Below are 19,825 nucleotides of genomic sequence, written 5' to 3'. Positions count from 1 at the left end.
TGCCATAGGGGATGACTATACACTTTTTGGCATTTAGCTTGAGGCCATGGCTCTGGCACCAGTTGTCTGTTTCTATGAGGCCCTTTTGGAGGATGCTTGTGTCGACTGAAGAGTCGATTATGGTGCCCAGATTGCGGTCATCTGCGAACTTGGTCAGCCACAGTCCTTCCGTGTTGGCCTGTACCTCCGAGAAATATATACCGAACAAGAGAGGTCCCAGGACTGAGCCTTGTGGGACACCACTTGTAACTGGTTTGGAGTCTGACATGGCTCCAGCAATTCTAACCATGTGGGTTCTGTCCTTGAGCCAGTTTGCAATCCATCTAGTGACATAGGGGTTTATATTTAAGCTGGTGAGCTTATCTATAATGCCCGAGTGGGGTATTGTATCGAAGGCTTTTGCGAGGTCCAGGTAGGCTGTGTGGACCACCTTCCCTCATCAATGGCCTTGGTGACTGTTTCAAAGAAATCAACCAGGTTTAAGAGGCAGGATCTGCCCTTAACAAAGCCGAACTGGGTAGGATCCAGTGTTTGTAGGTCCCCAATATCTTTATTTATGAGGTCCATGATGATCCTTTCCATAGCTTTGCAGACCAAGCTAATCAGGCTTATGGGGCGATAGTTTCCAGGATCCGTTGAGGCACCACCTTTATGGAGAGGGACCACTGTTGCTGTACACCATTCTTTGGGCACATATCCTGTAGTAAGGCTGAGATTGAACAGTAGTTTTATGTTTGGGTTTAGCTCTTCTTGGAGTTCATGTAGGACGCAGCCCAGGACACCATCTGGTCCCATTGATGCTATGTTTTTTGCTTTGGAGAGGGCGGCTCTTACCTGAGCATCTGAGATGTCAGGGGGCAGCACTCTTCTGGGATAGATATGTGCCCTTTTGGTGGGGGGGGGGGAGAAGTTTGCGCTGAACCTGTCAGCTAGGATGTTGGCAATGTCTGTGGGTTCGGTGTATTTTTTGTCATTTTGGACTAATTCTGAGCATATCTGGGAATTACCACCCAGGTTCCTAACATAACTAAAGAAAGCCTTGTGATTATCCTTAGTGTCCTGTGCAATTTTTCTCTCGAAGCTAGCCTTAGACAATTTTATGTGTGCCTGTAGTTTTTTGCTAATACTGATCAGTGATGCCTTCCCTTTTTGGGATTTTGCTCTATCATTTAGTAGCTTCCTCCTTCTGTTGTATAGTTTGTTTATGGCTGGGGTCCACCAGACAGGACGTCTGCCTTTGGAGGATTGGGTCTTGGTTTTATTTGGGATCGCATGATCCATGCATTCCTGAAGGTGTTCATAGAATGCATTTATAAAGGATTCTGCGGTCTGGGCCATATTTTCCACAGGCCCGGGGGCTTTGAAGGATTCCACCTCAGTTTTGAGGAGTGTGAAATTTGCTTTAGAGAAGTTTTTCACTGTGGTTTTCTGGGCAGGGGGTGGGGTCAGGATGTGAATATCCAGTGAGATTAGTTTATGGTCTGATCTTACCAGTGAGGGATACACTTCTGGTCTGGAGCATAGAGTCCCCATGTTGGTGATGATCAGGTCCAGTATGTTTTCCCCTCTTGTGGGAGTGGTAACAAGTTGTTCCATAACATTTGAGTTTATAAATTCTAGGAACCTTTGGGCTAGGGTGTTGGAGCTAGAGTAATGCTTCCAGTCTATGTTTGGGTAGTTGAAGTCGCCCAATATAATGGTGTTTGGAGAGACCTTCATATTTCCCAGTGTTCTCAGGAAGGCCGAGTGGGGTTCCTGGGTTTGGGAGGGTGGTCTGTAGCAGGCTATAAACTGGAAGGCAGTTTTACCCACTGTTAGTTGCACATGGATAGTCTCTGATGCTTCGTGCTTTGCCACCAACCTGGAGGTGTGGGTATCTTTGATGAATATCGATACTCCCCCTCCTTTTGTGGTTCGGTCCAAGTTTTGGGGCCGTAAAGCATGGTATGAGGTATAACCTGGTAGTGCTGGGGTGCTCTCGGGAGCCCTGAACCAGGTTTCTGTTACTGCACAGATATGGATGTTCTCCATGATAAGGAGAGTTTCGAGTGCATGCATCTTGAGGTTTAGACTTCTGGCGTTGAGTAGCATTACTCTTAGTTTCTTATCCCTTATGATACCTATGGAGGTGGGTTTGTCTTTTGAGCCTTGCCTAAAAAAGGCACTATGGGGGTGGCAAGAGCCTTTGCCAATATCCGAAAGCCCAGGGGTGACAGGTGCAAGCCGTCCCTAGTGAAGCATTGTGGCTTGTCGAGCATATCATCCCAAGCTGACAGGCATTGGATCCCCTTTGAATGACACCAGTACTTAAGCCAATTGTTGAAATTGATCATCTTGTCTTCGTATTGTGGCATCATTCTTGGTGAGGGTAAGATGCTACTCAAGGTCAGGGTCATACTGGCCTGGGCTACATGCTCAGAGAGCTCCTTTATGTCTCTTTTCATGTAGTCCAGGGAGGTACATCTCAGGTCATTCACACCAGCATGGACAATGAATTCTGACCAAGAAATTTTGGATCGATCAAGCCAGTTAAGAGCTATATAGGATTTGAGTAATGCACTTAATGTTACAATAATATGTTTGGATTCTAACGTGTATGTATTGGGGAAAATGTTCAATATTGACATTTCCCATGAGAGGGTAGATTTCATGTATCCTGATTTCTCCAGTTTCACTCTTAAAGAGCACCAAAGTTTGTGAAATTTTTACAAGACCAAAAGATATGTAAGATGTCAGCTATTGTGTTAGTACACGTGGGGCAAAAAGGTGAAGTATTAGGATCTATTTTATTCAGGAAGAGTGGAGTATGGTAGGCGTTGTTATTTATCATGATTTGTATTGCCGCCAATTTTTGTTTGTTAGTAAATTTTACATTTTGGGTTATCCAATAGTTTGAGTGTAGAATTTCAGTTTGGTATTTAGTTTGGGTGACAAATCTATAAGTATTCGAAAGCATTTTGTTTTTTAGTAGTAATTGGGAGATGAGTTGTTGATATAGCTGGAATTCTTGTAAGGGTATGTTTATTTTTGATGTTTTCAAGGATATTAAGTAAATTATTTGATTGACAATTGTTCTGTATTTTTTATTTAATGCCAAGGCATTAAGAATGTGACTTAGGGGCTGATCTTTTAATTGATATAGGTCCCATACTGTACAGTTTTTAATATTTGGGTATTTATCTAAGTTTAGCATTTTGTTATTTATTTTGAGTTCAGGGTTCATATGTATTGGTTGTGCCATAATTAAGGAATTCCTTATGTTTAAGGAAGTGGTCAGTTTTTGGAAACATGTTACATTATTGATTATAACAGGATGTAAATTAAAGCTTCTTAGAGTTTTGTTGCTAAGGAAGGGAATGGCTTTTGGGTTAATGTTAGATGTTTTTAGATTCTGGTAATAAATTTTTATCCAAAGGGGGTTCCAGGAGGTATCAAACGGTTCAAAATGGGTTAGTCGCATAATGTGGTTAGCTCTAATAATATGGTAATATGTTTGGAAATCAGGAAGACTCAGGCCGCCCTTTTCCTTAGGTAGTATTAGTTTTTTGTAACTAATTCGAACACTCTTAGGATGCCATATAAATTTACCCAATGTTGTTTTCAGTTTGGAAAATAATTTGTTTGGGACACACTGGCTTAGCGCTTGAAGGTGGTATAATATTTTGGGAAGAATATTCATTTTTATGACTGATGTCTTGAAAAGGAAAGAGAGGTTTAGGTTTTTCCATCTGTCCAAATCTTTTGTAATTTTTGACCAAATTGTATAGAGATTTTCTTTTATAATTTCTTTTTGAGGGTGAGTGAAGGTAACACCAAGATATTTGAGTGAGTATTCTATTTTGATCTTTGACTCAGGGAAGAAGATTTCCTTATGGCTATGAGGGTTTAACGGAAATATTCTGGATTTATTGGGATTCATAGCATAGTTTGAGATTGCCGAGAATTTGTCAATCGAGTTTAGGATTTTCACAAGGTCAGTGGAAGGGTGTTGAAAATAAATGTTGAGATCGTCAGCAAATGCCGTGAATTTAACTTGCACCCTTGAGATGTAGATAGAGTGATTAAAAGTTTTTTGACTTAGCTTTAGGAGGAGGACTTCTAGGTAAAGATTGAAAAGGTATGGGGAAAGCGGGCAACCTTGTCTAGTACCATTGACTATATATATAGGATGTGAGTTTGTTTTATTTATATGCAGCATGGTGGAGGCTTTATTGTATAAGACTCTAATCATAGATATGAATTCTTCGGGGAGAGCGTAGCGTTTTAAGACTTGGAACAAGAAATTTAAGTTAACTCGGTCGAAAGCCTTTTGTGCATCTACTGATAATGCATATTTAGGGGAAGTGTCTTTAATCGTCATATTAGTTATTACTTCTATTGTTAACGTGTTATCCCAAGCTTGTCTGTTTTTCATAAAGCCTAACTGCTCAGGGGATATGATAAAGGGTACTATTTTGACCAATCTGTGTGCCAGTATTGTTGCTAGTATTTTCATGTCTAGGTTAATTAATGTAATTGGATTATAGTTGTTAAGATTTTAACCAGTTGTGTTAGGTTTTAATATGAAAATTGTTTTGGAATTATTTATGTATAGATCTGTGACTCCATGTTTTATTATGTAATTATATATTTTGAATAGAATTGGGACTAAGAACTTTGCAAAGGTTTTGTAAAATTCTGATGTGTAGCCATCTGGTCGTGGGGATTTCCCTAATTTCATTTTCTTGATGGCTAAAAATATTTCTTCAGTAGTTACAGGTTGTTTAAGAAGCTTAACTTGGGTATCATTGATTTGTGGGAAATGGAGATCGTCTAAAAAGTGTGGGCCATATATTTCTCGGTATGCTTCTTCAAAGGTTTTTATAATATCCTTGTCCGAGTTTAGTATTTTATTGTTATATTTAATTTCTTTTATTTTGAAGGAGGGAGGTTTTATATTGATTATTCTGGCCAGGACCTTGGAGGGAGTTTGGGCCCATTCAGCATATCTATGCAATAATCTAAGTTCAATAAGAGAGAGGTGATTCATTTGTAGTTCTTGCAGTTGTTTTTGTATAGAAATTACTTGTTTCTCAAGGTCCAGAGATTGTTTTTGTTGCATTTGTATTTCAAGGTTTTTTAGCTTACTTTCTAGATTTTCAGTCTGGGATTTGGCTTGTTTTTTGAGTATTGATGCTTTTTGTATTAATATTCCTCTGAGTGTTGCCTTGGCAGCTGCCCACTGTATGTCAAATGGGATATTAGATTTATCTAAGTTACTGTAGGTCTGGTCGAGTAGTTCTGTTACTTCTTGAGAGATTTCCCCATTTTTTAAAAGATTGTGGTTCAGGGTCCAGTTTGTTGCCCATTTCTCGTTTGTGTTTGGTTTAGTTTCATTTATTTTTAGGTTGATTTTTGCATGATCAGACAAAGTCCTAGGGTCCGCCCAATATTTTATTTCGACCTTGTTGAAATTAGCTGAGATAAAAAAATCTTTTCTGGACCATGATTTGTGGGACGTTGAATAGAATGTGTATTTACTGGTATCATAGTCCTGTCTGAAGAGTTCGAAGGGGTCAAATAAATTGAAATCCTCCATTAGCTCATTTATAAGATTGGTCAAATCCATAGGTTGTTTATTGTCTTTGTTCGTTCTGTCAAGTACAGATCTGTTAGTCATATTCCAATCTTCACCTAATATATACAAGTAGTTTGGAAATTTTTCTAATAATCAGTAAATGTCATAAATAAAGGCGGCTTGTTGCATGCAGGGACCATAAACATTTAGAATAACAATATTTCTTGTGAAAGGTGGGAGGGAACATGTTAAGTAGCACCACCTGCCATTGGGATCAGTACCACTTGCTTTTTAACTACTATTGCTACCCCTTTAGATGCAGTATAATTTCTGGCTGCTAAAATCATTTTTGCCCATTTCTTATTTGCTTTCTTCTCCCATTGAGCTGTGGTCATGTGTGTTTCCTGAATAAGCGTTATTTCAGCTTCTGATTTATAAATTAGGTGCAAGATTAGTCTCCTTTTTTATTATTTTGGAGACCTTTAATGTTCTATGATTCCAATAGTGTCATTTTGTCTTTACTGACAGTGTAATTTGGATGTTGTAGTGGTTAAGACATAAATCAGTTTCTTTATAAGAGTAGTAGTATTTTAGGTATACGGTATGTAAGCAATATCGAAGTGTTATCTTTGGTGTTAGTATTAACAAGTGACATCCTACCCCTTGCAGACTCCCCCCTCTGGGTATCCACAATCTACTATTTTCTGTAAGAGGCGTTATAAAACTATGTACACAACAATTTATAATACAAAGATCTCTTGTTATTCTAAGATCCATCAGATAATTAGCATAATATGACTTCCTTACCTGCATTAGTTTGTAGTTAATAATTAATGATATAGTAATTTTGTAAATTAGTTGAAATAGATTTTTAATTCTAATTGAAATATGTTGCTTAGACTAATTTCCTGGACAAATGGGCTTGAATTTAATCTTTTAATATTTTCAATTAGATACCACAAGGAATTTATCTCTCGTAGTAAAAAGCTAGAGTCTATATTTGAGAATGTTTTTTTTTCCTCAAACAGCTTACCTATATTTTAGAACTTTTCTCTTAGTTTAGGTTTAGCTTTTAATGACCCTCAGTGAAGTTTCCATGGTCATATATGGGGAGAGAGAGAATGCTATCTGAAAATAGGCAGCTTCTGATAGCACATAATAGAGTCATGTTCTTCAGGTGGCTACACAAAACATAATATACATTTAGGTAGTTTAAAGTTACAGCAAAGTAGGTCTGTCAAAAAGAACATAATACAATGTTATATACTCATCTGATAACAAGACAATTTCTCTTTCCTCTGCTTTCATAAGTGCTCAAAAATTGTAACGTGCAACAAGATAAATCATTGCCTATTTAGTGTATAACCAGGTCATGATACTCGGTTCACTTAACTAGATTTATACATCTTAGTTCTTGAAGACACAGATAATTATTATTACTGACCCATATTGTATGTAATATACTTTTAGTGCATTTGCTTATTCGGTGAGACCTCCTTTTCTTAGGAAGAAGTTTTTATTGACTTACCATTTGTCAGTCAGTGTCATACACCCCATGGTGGACATTAGGTTGCGCAGTGTCTCAAAAAGCCTTTTCATTATCTGCTTCAGTGTAAGAGTTCAGATTTAGGTGGAGTTTCAGTACTTCTGCAACTCAGACTGTAGTTCAGTAAACTGTTTAATTATTTAAGTTTAAGATTCCACTAGTGCTTGTAAGCCAGATATAGGCTGACAGCTTTTGTGTGTTTAGAATTCTGTGTAAGATTTTTCATAAAATTATGTCTTGAGGCTTGTTTAATTATTCAACTTCATAGTTTAGAAGTGTAGTAGGAGGTAAGGTTGTGTATGCTTTTAGGTATAATATAAGCAGTGTATTAGTTTAGTGCAATGCTAGAGATCACTTTATTTTATTCCCAGTTATCTCCAAATTCTCTATTTATCAATTACACTAGAAATTGAAATTTTGGGTGGATTTTATTCCTTCCTTCCCCCTCTCCCCCCCCTTTTAAACCATTTATAACAGAGTTTGGCTCTCTGACAGATTTTGATCCCTTCTCTCCAACAACGTCTCCCGAGTAAGCACGGGGAGAGAGACAGACAACAGTCTTTAATATGTTATTTTGCTTGGATTGTAATGAAAGGAGACCTGGAATCTGTTAGCTGTGTAAATAATTAATCAGACCAGGACACTTTATGTTGTAAGCATAGCCGGCCTTAGGCATAGGCCAACTAGGCGGCCGCCTAGGGTGCCGCTCTAGCAGGGGCACTTTTCCAGTATTTATTTGGTGTAGGTAGACCAGGATGGGGGCACCTGGTGGTGCCAGGGGGGCACCATGGAGCCCTTTTGCCTAGGGCAGCAGTTGACCTAAGGCCGCTCCTGTGTAAGATATTTGCTAGAGATTAACATGGAAGAGGTGTTGGAGCCCTTAAGGGCTTTGGTATCTGTTGTAAGAAGTAAATGAAACTCAGTGCAGAAATAGTGCATTTCCTTTACTCCTTAATTTTATTGCACTGAGATATTGATAGTCAGAGATATGAGTAATTGTGCCATGTGTTACGGTAATACAATGGAGCAGAAGTGTCAGGGATATAATGCAAGTATTGAGTTGATTTTTGTTCACTGGGACTTTCTATTAAAGAAGGAGAAATAATAGTACCCAATAGGCAATAGGTAATTTACTTTCATGTGTAAATCTTCTGTGTTTGCCAATTGTAGATGTACATGAACAATTTTGAATTATTCCTTCCCTAATAACTCCTCTCTCTCTCTTCGTTTGATATTTGGTTATATAGTGTCTGAATGGTTGTCTAAAACTTGACTGATCTTAAGGGTTGCGAAGTGCCTCTTTTGCGTTTATGCTGTGGTTACATAGCAATAATTGATTGATCAGTGTAGCCTCTTGTGTTTGAGGCTAGAAAGCTTTAGCATTCGTGTAAAACTTAAAAAGCGCTATATTTGCGAGATTCATGAAGTTGAAGTTGGTTGGGTTGTGTTAGTGCTAAACTATTACATCGGGGGCTTGGGAAGAGTTCCTTATCTTTATGAGCAATGGATATCTCAATAGTAGCGTCGATCATACTGTGTTTGTGCGAGATACAGCTATCCCTGCAGAAATTTGTGACTAGGCTCCGCCCATTGACCTTTCGTTACGTATTTGGGTCATCCAGGCAGACTGGGTTGTGTCTCTTCGCATACACGTTGGTTGAAATTCTGAGTTGTTTTTCGCTTTCCAGGAATCTGTGGAGCTTAGTTCAATTTTCTGAAGGTTGGGTCGATTACAGTCTATCGTAGCAGACACTGAGGATAGGAAGAAGAAGAAGAAAAAAGGGGAAAAGAAGAGAGAAAGAAAAGAGAAAAAGAAAGAAAAAGAGAGAGTTTATTCTCTTTCGGACATGTGTTCTGTTTTGGAAGATCCTTAACTTGCTTTGTGGACTGAGACGATAATGTCTCCGATGTTAAGTAGCTGGCATCAGGTGAGTGCAACTTGTGTTGCGTCGTTCGATCTCCAATACGCTTGGTGGATTGTTTGAGACTATTTCATCCTGTTTCTCTCCAGTCTCGCATCTCTCTTCCATCAGGAATGAAATCTTGCGTGTTGGGCTTTTTCTTGTGTAATTTATCTTGTAAAGGTATAGGTATAGATCTTCTTCATATAAAGCTTGTCACCTCGTTTAAATTTGTAAATGGAGTAGAAATATTTCTCGTATGTGACAGTTATACATATTTTGTTTTGGTTTTGTTGTTATGTGTGCATGAGGGGTGAGGAGATGTTTCTCCATTCCCCCTATCTTTTTGGCAGATTTTTGAGGTTGTTTAACTTGTTTCCTTTGAAGCTGTGCTTTTGGGAAGTTAACGCAGCATCATGACCCGGACGTGGTTTGAAGGGTCAGAGGGTGCAAGTTTAATGGTTGCATGTATTACAGGCCCAAGGATGGAACTCTGAGACGATAAGTACAGTTTTTCCTTGGGCTGATCTTTGTCTCACTATTTACAGGTAGAAATGTGGTTTTGTGTAGCAGGCAGTCTTTTACAAACAAGAGTTATTTTAGGAGGGTTACCTTTAATCCATATTTGAGGGTACTTCTTTAAACGCATTCAAAAATGATGATTTGGCTTCTTGAACAGATTTAACAGAATAGCTAACTGTTTTATGGGTTATCTAACAGTGTAGTGCCTCGCGGGCGGTACTGTGCGTCTTGGGGCGTGGCATACATGATTGACACACATCTAACAGTGTAGTGCCTCGCGGGCGGTACTGCGATGAAGACATTTTCTTTTGGGAAGTTATCATGCAACACAGAAATAAAAAGACATTTTCTTTTGGGAAGTTATCAAGTGTAAATTGACACGGAACATGCGTTGGAGCAGACAATCGCCTTTATTTCTAAGGTTAGTACATCGGGCACAAAAGTAACTGTGTAAATTGACACGGAACATGCAGCAAGAATGTGATTTCCGTACTACAGCTCCGTACTATAACTTTATAATAAAGTAATAAAAAGACACGTGAAGAAGAATGTGATTTCCGTACTATAGCAAATAGCCTAGTAATATTGACAGCATCCAAGTGGCTAGCCACTGTTAGATAACCTTCACTTTACTGTACTAACGTGTGTGAGCCGAGTTAGATCTTTAAACGAACAAGCGCACATATTATGTTATGAAAACAAGTAGGTACATATTCAACCCTTACTGGGCATACGTACGGAAACACATGTTTGCTAATAATCGGAAGTAAGGTGCCTGCATCCCTTCTCTCAACGAATGTCAGGTACCCACACTTTCTAGTGCAGTCATAGATTCCAAAGATCCAACGGTCCATTTTGCTTAGCACGTGACCACGATTGAATTTCGCCTTCACAAGGAGACATTCATCTATCTGCACTTCAAGACCTGGGCCATCGAGTAGCATGGGATCTTGCAGGAGTCTCCAGCTGCAGACATCGCGGAGAAACTGATACCAGTCTACCAGCGTGGTCTTGGATACTGTTAAGTGGTCTGCAAGCCTGCAGATTGTCAGTTTCCTTGACCACCAGTACATCACTTTAATCAGGGTATCCAGAGGCAGTCTGCTCTTATTAAAAAAATGTGCCACAGGGCATTCCTGCTCTGCTTCTACAGTTCCTGGCTGTGCATCTCCAGGAGAACGTAGCTCGCTGCCGAACCAGAGACGACAGAGACCCACAGAGATGGCAGCGTTTGTCCTTCCCAAGTATTCCGACCGACTGCAGGAATGTAACCACGGATGTGGGCGAGGAGGTGATGCAGATAAGGTATGCGTCGTCCATCCTGTGCATTTCTTGAGTGTCACAAAGTTGCAAGGTAAAGGCAAAGGTTGTCATAGACAGATTTCAGGGATTTTATGCATACAGGTGTACAAAAGGGCAGATTATTGCCGATTGTGCGTGAATAGGTTGCCAGAATGTGTGAAATTATCACTTTTAAAATAGCTGAGCATTATCAGGTGCTTGAATAGATGGCCTGTAAGGTGCGATTGTTACAGTAATATGCTACAATTGTTCATTGACACTGTGCATGTTAGGTGTTAAACAGTATGTGTGAAGCGTTACCTACTCTTTGTGCGTGTTGGTGGGGGGGGTGCAGTACGGCAGCTCTCAAGAGATCTGATATACACTGTCCCTCATAATGTGGAAGAGATACTAACCGCTTATTAGCGAGTTGAATTAGAAAGGTCATACGATGTTTAAACTATGCTGGTTTTACTTATAAAAAGATAATGCAATGAATTATTATGATTAATTTCTGTTTACCATGGATATCTGTTAAAAACTGAGTGTGACAGACCCGGTTATCTAACACTGTTATATTTACGCATTTAGTCTGCAATAAATTGGGTGGTCTACGTCTAGGTGTCCGGAAATAATCTAGGAAGCTTTTAAAATATTAATACTTTTGAGATACAAGTTAGCTTGTATTTTCTTAAGTAAGAGGGTTGCACCACTAATTATCGTTTGACTTCGTATGCTGAAACGCTTTGTTTATGATTTAGAATAAACTGTGTTAGTGTCTTTACTATCACTACATATCCTGTATTTAATATGTTTCGTGACAGTCAGAGCAGTTATGGGCGGTCAGGGGTGGTGTTTGCTACTGCGCATCCTGCGAGGCACTACACTGTTATATAACTGTTTTATGTTGAAAGCAAAGAGTCGCCGGGTATTTCATTTAGAATTTAATGTTTTTGTTTATCCGATACCTAAAGAAAGGGGATAGAGCTTGTCTTGACTGTTTTATTTGGAGAGGTAAGTCTTGTGCTATTGAGATTTTGTAGCTATTCCAGGAAATAGATTTTTTTTTTTTGCATTAAGAATTATAGATTGTGCATGGTCGGAGTTTAATAGCCTGACCTAGACTTGTCTAGGAGTTTCAGAAGTTTGAGCTTTTCTTAACGCCCTGTGTATTCTCTCGATTATCATTTTAGACAGGTCTTTATTGTCTTTTATTAAGTCAGTGATTTCTTTTGCAACTCCAGGGAGCTGTGATTGTTCGTATTTCTCAGGAATGCCTCTAATCAATATATTTTGTCTTGCTCTTGCTTCCAGATCAGTGATTTTCTGATTCATTTCTGCAATGATGGTGTCTCTCTCTGCAGCCGCGTGTTGTAATTTTTGTATTTTCATTTCGTTGTTTGATGTTTTAGCTTCATTTTGCTCCATCCTTGCCATCATGTGGTCTAGACTATTTCCAAAAGATGTTAGCTTTGTAGAAAAAGCTTGTATTTCTGTTTGAAGGGGAAGAAAGGCCTCCTTGAAGTCTTCCATTGTGAATGGTTGGTCAGTTTTGACTTTTGTTTGTTTGTTAGCTTCAGGGTGTAATTTGTTCGTTTGTTTTTTATCTTTTGGAAGATGATTCCTTTTCCGGAGAACTGATGAGAGAAAGTCTGGTCTTAGTAGTTTGATATTCCATTTGTTCCATTTTGATTGGTTTTGTTTTTGTATTTATTTGTTTAGGTATCTTATTCCCAGTCTGGCAGGCCCAAGCACATGTATCCAGATTCACCACTGTGCTACAGTATTTGAAAGTTATTGGATCAGAGCCGTTCGTTGTTCTTTGGAAAGAAAAAAAAAGTACAGATAAGTAGAGTTTGGAGTCTTTTTATGATATTTGGAATTTTTCCCTGGTCTATTTATATGGTAGCAACAGTGATTTGATTAAATTGATATCTAGTTTTGGAGCAGGCAGAAGTATATGCTTCTCATCTGGTGGCCATCTTGAATCTCCAAGCATCCCTATTTTTTTATGAGTTTTTCTTATGCAATTTTGTGTATGTAGGTTGAATGTAAGCTTATCATTTACTATCATCCCTAATAATTTGCTATAATAAATGACTTCAATGGTTGTGTTATCAAGAGAGAGGACATAAAAATGTGTTTTTTGTGAGAGAGGAATTTGGGGAAATAGTAGTAGTTTGGTCTTTTTTCAGGTTGAGTATGAGTTGTGAGTTATGAAGCCATGTTTCAGTGGCTGTTAAAGCTTCATGAGTAATTTTTTTGGAGGTGTACCATGTTGTCAGATGTGCAAATGACAGTGGAATCATGTGTATTGTGTTAGGGTGGCCTGTTGTGTGGGTGTATAAAGGGTTTTGTTGAAAATGTTAAAGAGTAGGAGACCAAGGATAGAGCCTTGTGGTACACCAGTGGTGACTGAGAGGTAAGGAGAGAGTGTAGAGTGCCATTTTACTACTGAATGATACCTATTAGACAGGTAGCATTTGAATGACAGAAAGGTAGTCTGACAGAGACCTAGTGAGAACAGTTGAAGTAGAAGTTTGCTGTGACAAACTGTATCAAAGGCTTTAGACAAGTTTAGAAATAAGAGTTTGCCATTATCTCTAGCTTTATTGACAGTGTTAGAAGCACAGTGCAAGTACTATAGGAAGGAGTGGAAGCCATGTTGTGTAGGGGGTAGGAGTTCTTCTTGCAGGAGATTGTTTTTGAATAAAATTTTTTCAAGTATTTTGGTGAAGGGAGATAAGATTGCTATAGGTCTAAAGTTTTAATGTCTGTTGAAATTTCTCCTTTGTGCAAAAGGATAATGTGTGATTTTTTCCAGATAGGGAATGTGGGATTCCTGGACTGACCTATTTATAAGGATTGAGAAAAGATAGGCAATGCTATTGGCTGCTGTTTTTAGGTACTCAACCGATGAAGGTCATCAGATGAAGAAGAGCATGGTTTAAATTTGTTTAATTGTAGTTTTTTTAATGGATGTGGACACAGGTTTGAAGTTGAAAGTGCATGTGGTGATATGTGGCTGTTGGGCAGGGTTGGGATTAGATGCTAAGGAATCCTTGGTTAGAGATGCTATCCTGTATATAAAATAATAAGAGATGAACTGTACTGCAGTTTCAAGTGGTGAGTTGTTGGCAGAGGGGTTTACATTGAATTTTTGGCTGGGATGTAACATATATTTAGTGGATGTCCACAAGTTTTTTGGGTTGTGTTTAGTATTATTTTGAAAAGTATTATAGTATAGATTCTGTCTTTATTTATTTGCTTTTTAGTATGATTGTGAAACATTGTGAAGTTTTCTAGATATTGAGGTGTTTTATATTATTGCCAGTCTTCCCATGGTTTTTCTCTAGCCTGCTTTAGCATGCTACTGTTTTTGGATAGCCAAGTTGTATTTGCTTTTAGTCTCTTCCTTGTAGGAGGTGCAAGGCTATTTAGAATATTTTAAAAAAAGCTGTATTGAATTAATTTACAGCATTGTCTAAGGGGAGGATTTTTAGGAAGTTTCAGTTAATAGATGATAGTGAAGTGATGAAAATTTCTGGGTTAAACTTGGAAACGTTGCATGCTCTTTTATAAATATGCATAGCAGGCTTCCCACTCTGAGGTCAAATTGTAACTGAAAGCAGTCAGTTTATAGCCAGTACAAAGAAATTAACAAAGATACTTAGTAAAACAGGTTTTTGGCAATTACCTAAGGCTAAATAACTGGCATATGCAGTATAGTATGCTGATCAAGAAAAAGGGGAAAGTGGCCAACCTAGTAAGAGGTCCTTAGAGTGCACGTATTATTTCACAGATACTTTCAATCTCAGGTCAATTTATAACTGACGGCAATCGGTTTATAGCCAGTAAAAAAAAAAAAACAAGATATAGAGTAAAACAGGTTTTCGGTCATTTTCTGCGGCTAATTAACTGGCATATGCAGTATAGTCTACAAGGAAAGAAAAAGGGAACAGTGACCAACTTAGTAAGATGTCCTTAGAGTGCATGCATTATTTCATAGAAAGTTTTGATCACACAACAGGTATGTATTTGACTGATTAAAGTTAATAGACAGCAAGGTTCTTCCTGAAAAATGAGCTTACATTGTATTATGATAAAAATTCATTAAATCTGTAAAAGCAGTACATAGGAAAAAATTAGAATTGTGGGAACAATACATACAGGTGAGGAATGAGGTTTGAAAGAAGGCAGAACTTAAATCAGCTATGTAATATTCGACTGAAAATGCTTGGGTAGATTATAAGTGATGTATAATGTTTGCTAATGAAAGTTTGTCAGTATGGTTTGTGATATAAAATGCCAGCAATTAGGATTGTGTTGGTGTGGTTTTGTTTTCATTTATCTAAGTGTGTGACTGCTAATTTCATAAGTGATGGTTTAATAAAGATGTTTCTTGTTTAAAAAAAAAAGAGGGGCAGGATTTGACTAATTTATGTAATGTTGCTTAGGTTATATGATATAGATTGTATGATATAAAGTAATATATGTGAAGTATGTTTATTAATATTAATTTGTTAATACACTTTGATTACTTTTGTATAAATGTACTTTTGTATAAATGTAAAATTGCCTATGTCACAAGTGATAATTCAATAAAAGTGTGTTTAAAAAAAAAAACTTCTCAGAGTAGGGCCCTGTGGCAGAGCTCCTGTAGTATTAAGGTCAGATGTAGTGACTGTAGGTTATTAAACGGACAAAATTTTCAGTAAACATGTCAGAGTAAGGCCTTGTGGCAGAGATACTACAGAATCAAGGTCAGATATAATGACTGCAGGCTATTACATAGAGAAAAAAATTCTCGGTAAACTTGGAGAAGGGGCTTGTGGCAGAGCTGCTTTAGTATTTAGGTCAGATGCTGTGAACGCAGTCTATTATACTGTGATAAAATTCTCAGTAAACCTGTTACAGTAGGCCTAATGGCAGACCTTCAGCAGTATCGAGGACAGATGATTTGAAAGCAGGTTATTATATAGTGACAAATTTCTCAGTAACTTGTTGCAGTTGGGCCTTGTGGCAGAACTCCTATAGTATCAATGTTAGATGTAATGACAGCAGGCTGTTATGCAGTGACAAAATTCTCAGTAAACTTGTCAGAGTAGGGCCTTGTGGCACAGCTCCTGCAATACTGAAGTCAGATGTAGTGACCGAAGGCTATTATCCAGTGTCAAAATTCTCAAAAAAATGTCACAGTAGGATGGTGTGCAGAGCTGCTTCAGTGTCAAGGTCAACTATAGTAACTGCAAGGTTTTATAAAAAAATCCTAAGTAAAATTGTTGGAGTAGGGCTGCTGCAGTATTGAGATCAGATGTAGTGAAAGCAGGTTATTATACAGTCACAAACTTCTCAGTAAACTTCACAAAGTTGGGCTTTGTGGCAGTGCTCCTGCAGTGACTGCAGACTACTACACAGTGACAAAATTCTTAGTAAACTCAGTGGAGTAAGGCCTTGTGGCAGACCTGCGGCAGTATCATGGTCAGATGTAGTGACCTCAAGCTATTACACTGTGACAAAATTCTCAGAAAACTTGTAGGAATAAGGCCTTTTGTCACAGCTGCTGCTGTATTGAAGTAAGATGTAAAGAGTGTGGGCTATCAGACAGAGACAAAATTATCAGTAAACTTGTTGGAGTAGGGCCTTGTGCCAGAGCTCCTAAAGTATTGAAGTCAGATGTATTGACCACTGGCTGTTAAACAGTGACAAAACTCTCAGTAAACTTGTCAGAGTATGGTCTTGGGGCAGAGTTCCTGTAGTATCAAAGTCAGATGTAGTGACCAGAGCCTGTTATACAATGGCAAAATTCTCAATAATATTGCCGGTGCAGAGCCTTGTGACAGAGCTGCTGCAGTATCAAGGTCAGATGTAGTGATCACAGACTATTAGACAGTTAGAAAATTCTCACTAAAGTTGTAGGAATATGGTCTTGTGGCAGAGTTGCTGCAGTACTGAGGTCAGATGTAATGCATTCAGGCTATTGGGCACTAAGAAAATTCTCAGTATGCTTTGTCAGAGTAGGGCCTTGTGCTAGAGGTTCTAGACTATCAAGGTCATATGTAGTGACTGGGGGCTGTTATACAGTGACAATTCTTACTAAACTTGTTGGAGTAGGGCCTTATGGCAGAGTTCCTAGAGTATTGAAGTTAGATGCAGTGACCCAGAGGCTGTTATACAGTGACAATATTCTCAGTAAACTTGTCGGACTAGGGCCTTGTGGCAGTGCTGCTGAAGAATCAAGGTCAGACGTAATGACTGCAGGACATTATACAGTGACAAAATTCTCAACAGACTTGACATAGTAGTGCCTTGTGGCAGAACTGCTGCAATATCAAGGTCGTGTGACCGCAGGATATACTATAGTGATAAAATTCCTGGACTGTAATCTTGTGGCTGTACAAACTTGTAGCAGACCTCCTGCAGTATCGAGGTCAGATGTAGTGGCCATAAGCTTTTATACAGTGACAAAATTCTCAGTATACTTGTAATAGGGTTGTTGGCTGAGCTACTGCAGCATTTAGGTCAGATGTGGTGACCACAAGCTATTATGCAGTGACAAAATTGTCAGTAAACTTGTAAGAGTAGGGCCTTGTGGCAGAGCTGCTGCAGTAGCGGGGTCAAATGTAGTGACCGCAGGCTATTATACAGTGGGAAAATTCTCAGTCAACTTGTTCATAGGTTTATAGGTAGGTACTAGGCTATCTGCCCGAAGGCATTTATAAGCCTAGCCAGAATGTGTTGGCTTTCACCACCCCCTTAGATTAGTTCCCTGTGCCTCTGTCCAGCAGAACCACTGAAGTGATCCCTGGGGTAAACTTTGTTTCCCATCCACTCGTCAAGGCTTCTTTTGAAGAGGATTAGCTAGGAGCTCTGCCTAATGTAGATTGGAATCTTGTTCCAGAGCATGGGAAGTCTCTGGGACAGGAATCTATCCCTCCAGCACGTCCTATTTATTGTTGTGGTGAGGTTTAGATCCTTGGAGCGTGTGTCTCGAGGGGATATGGTTTTCTTTAGGTGGAGCATGTCCAATTCTGGGTTGGACATTGCCTTGTATGTCAGGCAGAGATCACCTCTGAGTAGTGGGTATGCAACCAAGTACAGCTGGAGTTTCTTCATTCGAGCTGCATAGGGCATCTGCTTGAGGCCAGTGATCCTCTTGGTGAGGTACTTCTGTAGTCTTTCCAGTTGTTTCAGGTGTCTTGTAAGGTACATCCCAAATGGAGCATTGTACTCTATGATGGGTCTGATGAGTGATGCGTAGAGGGGCCCAATGACCTCTTTCGATCTGGATGCAAATCCTTTTGTGATTAGGTGGGCCACATAGAAGGATTTTCTAACCACTTTGGCAATGTGATTATCAAAGGAGAGGTTACTATCTACTTGGGTCCACAGATCCAAGGATGTCTGTGTCAGCCGGAGAGTCAATTATAGACCCTAGTTTGCAGTCATCTGCGAACTTCGTCAGTCATAGTCCTCCTGTGCTTGCCTGTACCTCTGAGAATAACAGTAGGGGGTCCTAAGACTGAGCTCTGGGGAATGCCACTTGTAACAGGTTTAGAGTCAGACCTAGCTCCCGCAACTCTTACCATGTGGGTTCATTAGCCATTTGGCAACCCATCTCGTGATGTAAGGGTTTATGTTCAGGCTGGTGAGTTTGTCTATAATATCTGAGTGGGGAATGGTGTTGAAGGCCTTTGCGAGGTCTAGCTAGGCTGTGTGGACCACCTTTCCCTCGTGTATAACCTTGGTAACTGTCTCTAAGAAGTCCACCAGGTTTAGGTGGCATGATCTGCCCTTAAAAAAGCTGAACTGGGTAGGGTCCAGTGTTTGGAGGTTCCCAATGTCTCTGTTAATGAGATCCATGTTAATGCGTTCCATAGCTTTGCAGACCAAGCTAGTCAGGCTTATAGGGCTTGTGGGACTAGGACCTTGTGACAGAGCTGCTGCAGTGTAGGGGTCAAATGTGGTGGTCGCAGGCTATTATACAGTGACAGAATTTTCAGTAAACTGTAAGATTAGGGTCTTGTGGCAGAGCTCCTGCACTGTTGGTCAGATGTAGTCACTGAAGGTTAATGCATGATGACTAGAATTCACAGTAAACTTGGAGTAGGGCCTTGTGTCAAAGTTCCTTGCAGTAATGAGGTCAAATGTAGTCACAGCAGGTGATTGTACAGTGACAAAATCGTCAGTAAGCTTGTCGAAGTAGGGCCTTGTGGCAGAGTTCCTGCACTATCAAGGTCAGATATAGTCACTGAAGGCTAATGCACAGTGACAAGAATTCACAGTAAACTTGTCAGAGTTGGGCCTTGTGTCAAAGCTCCTGCAGTACTGAGATCAGATGTAGGGGCCACAGGCTATTTTTTAGTGACAAAATACTCAGTAAGCTTGTCACAGTAGGGCCTTGGAGCAGAGCTGCTGCAGTATCAAGGTCAGTTGTAGTAACAGCTGGCTATTATACTTTGAGAAAATCCTCACTAAACTTGTCAGAGTCGGGCCTTGTGGTAGAGCTGCTGCAGTATCGAGGTCAGATGTAGTGAACGCAGACTATTAGACAGTGACAAAATTCTGAATAACCTTGCCAGAGTAGCACCTTGTGGCAGAGCTGCTGCAGTGTCGGGGTTAGATGTTGTGACTGCCAGCTATCATACAGTGGCAAAATTCTCTGCAAACTTGTAGGAATGGGGCCTTGTGGCAGAGCTGCTAAAGTGTTGGGGTCAGATATAGTGACCATAGGCTATTATACAGTGACAAAACTGTCAGTAAACTTGTAGGAGTATGGCCTTATGGCACAGCTCCTGCAGTATCAAGATCAGATGTAGTGACCGCAGGGTGCTATACAGTGCCAAACATTTTAGTAAACTTGTCAAAGTAGGCCTTTGTGGCAGAGCCCCTGCTCTGTCAAGGGCAATGTAGTGACTGCAGGCTGTTATACAGTGATAAAATTCTCAGTAAAGTTGTCGGGAGGGTCCTGCATTGCAGAAGTCAGATGTAGTGACCGCAGGCTATAACAGTGACAAA

At 39.5% G+C, this 19,825-nt stretch overlaps 1 long non-coding RNA gene across 1 annotated transcript; it reads left to right on the top strand.

Annotated features, from left to right (window-relative positions):
- Positions 1-8,709: 8,709 nt before the first annotated feature.
- On the top strand, positions 8,710-12,656 carry LOC122797220. Its single transcript, XR_006364037.1, has 2 exons — positions 8,710-9,031; positions 12,530-12,656. It is a non-coding gene; the product is annotated as an uncharacterized LOC122797220 (long non-coding RNA).
- Positions 12,657-19,825: the final 7,169 nt, after the last annotated feature.

Source organism: Protopterus annectens, chromosome 3.part0 (genome assembly GCF_019279795.1).
Source record: "Protopterus annectens isolate FY-2018-M chromosome 3.part0, PAN1.0, whole genome shotgun sequence".
Taxonomy (NCBI): Eukaryota; Metazoa; Chordata; order Ceratodontiformes; family Protopteridae; genus Protopterus; species Protopterus annectens.
The sequence above is the reverse complement of the archived record's forward strand: the minus strand, read 5'-3'. Positions and strand labels throughout refer to the sequence as shown.